This window comes from Pavona decussata, unplaced genomic scaffold (assembly GCF_977016875.1).
Source record: "Pavona decussata unplaced genomic scaffold, jaPavDecu1.1 SCAFFOLD_106, whole genome shotgun sequence".
Lineage (NCBI taxonomy): Eukaryota > Metazoa > Cnidaria > Anthozoa > Scleractinia > Agariciidae > Pavona > Pavona decussata.
Genome location: NW_028145520.1, coordinates 312509 through 315459, shown reverse-complemented (window position 1 = coordinate 315459; position 2951 = coordinate 312509). Strand labels below are relative to the sequence as shown.

The 2951-nt window shown below is 38.0% G+C and overlaps 1 long non-coding RNA gene across 1 annotated transcript; it reads left to right on the top strand.

The window, feature by feature from the left end:
* Window positions 1–428: 428 nt before the first annotated feature.
* LOC146471080 (uncharacterized) lies at window positions 429–1768 on the top strand. Its single transcript, XR_014866869.1, has 3 exons — window positions 429–774; window positions 1001–1235; window positions 1633–1768. It is a non-coding gene; the product is annotated as an uncharacterized LOC146471080 (long non-coding RNA).
* The last annotated feature ends 1183 nt before the right edge of the window (window positions 1769–2951 follow it).

The window sequence follows — 2951 nt, the reverse complement described above, 5'->3', positions numbered from 1 at the left end:
AATCCACAGAATCTTGAGGTCTTGTCTTATAGTTTTATACTTTGATCCGACAACGTTAATTGAAATATCTGTATATAAGTATGATAAAAGTCTCTATGTAAGTATCTATCTGGAGGAAACATGTAAATAACTTGTCTTGGTTTTGTTTAGTCAACTTTGCCTTAAACAAACAGGGCTTCAGAGATATTTTTACTTGGGCGGAGCGCCAAGTTATAAAATAGGATTTCTTCGTATACACCAAATAGCAGAGATCTACTGCATGTGCGCTACATGTTGGCCGAGTCTGCGAGTCTGCATGTATTCATCATAAGCTGCCATTACGGGACAAAAAACAAGGACGTAAAATTAACACAACGAATATCGTATTCTTAAAAGAAATCGGCTAGTATGTGTGTTGTCTGCTAACTCCTTCCATTGGACGAAACTAAGGGGCAACTTTCCTTTCAGGACGGATATTTTCTAAAAGTTCGACTTCTATTAGCCTCAGACGCTCTTTTGGCTCTTCTCAATAAATCCCCATTTGGTGTCAAACGTAATCGACAAGATCAGGCCGTAAACACTGAATTTACGTACAGCCGAGCAAAGCATTTCATTTCTCTGGCCGCAATATAAAAAAGAAAATGTTCAATTAACTTTAAAGATTCAAGACCATTCCGTGGGTGAAAGGCTTAGGGTAAAGTAGGAAACTAAAACTAAAGCTTCGAAAATAAATTTCATTCGGGGTCCAGTGTGAGTGATAAGATCTATTCACCAGAACAAATGTAAACACTGAAAGTTTGCTAATGCACAGTGACAATCAACGCTTGACGAATTAATTTCTTTATTTACGTTCACGTGGATAAAACCAAAATGTGATCCTCACGGGAAAACAGGGAAAAAGGTGAAAGCACGGGCACGCCAAATTGACACGCTAAACATAGAATCTGAAAAGAAATCTTTCCTTTGGAGTCGAGTGTTAGCGATAAGATCGATTCATTGGAACAAACGTAAACGCCCAAAGTTTGCATATTCATACCAACAACAACTGAGTACCGCAACGCTAAACGCATTTTTATTTTTACGTTGGATGAAGCCAAAATAGCAACTTTAGCATCCGGGCTTTAGCAAAACTGAACGCCCCTTCCGATGTTACAAAACGTTGAAAGAAGCCGTCGTTTGGATGCAGAAAGGAATTGCCACGCTGAAAACACCGGGAAGAAATCGGTCACGTGCTAGGCAACCAAAATCGTTCACGTGTATCAAGTTTCATCCGGCGACGCGGCATTCAGAAAAAAAATATTTTTGGCAGTTCTGGGAAGGAAAACTGGACGGTTTCTGCTTGTTGTTCAATCGCCACAGGAGCTGCAGTGTCTTTCCACTTTATAAACTCAGCTTCTTTCATTTAAAGCCCTTTTAAATCCTGGAAACACTCTCTTTTGTGTCATGATATTTTGTCCATTGGCAATCACGCAAAACCACTAAAAGAATGAACGTACACTTTGACCTTTGCATTGCCTTCCAGTGCAAGTGAAGTTTATTTTCTTTTTTGCGTGTTTAATAAACAAATAACTGTAGACATAATTTGAAATAGTTCATTCTTTGGTCACTCACAGAGCGCTTTGATTTTGTCATTAAAGTTCTGTTCTATTCCAGTGATCATGAAATAGATTCGTTGAGTTAACTTTCTGTAAATCAGATGTTCTGTGAGGTTTGTCTTATCCGCACGCATCCCATATAGAACGCATGTCTTTTCGCACCCGTGTCATATTGCACGTTCTGCGTGACATTTCGCGATTGTGCACTGTTACCAGTGAGAAAGCTGGAACATTTCTCATAGAAAGCCCAGAAAAAAAGGGTATCAGGGTGGAAAGGTATTCGCACAAATACCCCTCTGTCGCCAAAATTCATCATTACCACTGGAACCGCAAATACTCCTTTGTCGCCAAAATCCATCATTATCTTAGATGCACCTCATGGTTACAAAATCCGACCTGTTTAGTATTAAAGAGAGTAATGTTTTATTTTGTTTGCGTGACATTTTCGGTCGAACTACATCACGTTTATCGCAAATATGATGCCTTAGACTCTCAGCGAATCTTTTATCGTTCACCCGTCACCAAAGACTGAACTAACGTGCATGCTCAGATACTCCTAATACAACGGCGCCCAAGTACACACTCCCACAGCGTCTTGTTATACTTAATACTGGACAAATGGCAACACTAATGTGAACAGGTTAAATCCAATTAATTGCTAATTACATGATTATTAAAATTATTTAATTACACAAAATAATATTATTCCTGACCTGGTGGCATTTTTTAAAAAAACTTTCCAAACTTTTCAGTCTTTTCAAGGATCAAATTTGGCTGGAAGAATTTATCTGGAGTTCGAGTAACTGTTTCTAGCCCCGAAAAGTTCACGGGAGTCATCAACCCTCTTTTTGTTAGAGTATTGCAGATTCCAGAAAAAGTAATGTTAATTAAAAAAGAAAACTCGAAACTGTATGACATAACAGCTTTGCTGAAGTTTGACTTTGTAAATGGGCAAATTTTTGGTATATTTCGTTGTTTACAAATAAGTCAGTCGTGAGTCATGGGACGTTTATCTATGACCTTTGTAGAAATAAAACAAATGTAGAATAGCTATACAGTACTACGGTATTCGCAAACCTCCAGCAGGAGTCTGCAAGTTAAAAATGACTGAGAGGTGCTCAAAAATTAAACCCCCAAAAATACCTTTTACTTGAAGCAAAACCCCACAAAAATCTCCTGAACCAAAATTAACCCCACTCCAAATATCCCATGCTTAATTTTGGACCAAATCTCGGAAGAATAGTTTAAGAGATAAAATAAGAACAAGAAAGTCTTTGACTTGACTTGATTGATGTCAGTTCTAAATTTTACTTTTTCTTCTCCACAGCGGAAGCAACACCTGTGTAGATATGAAAGATAAAAGGAGAAAATTAGAGG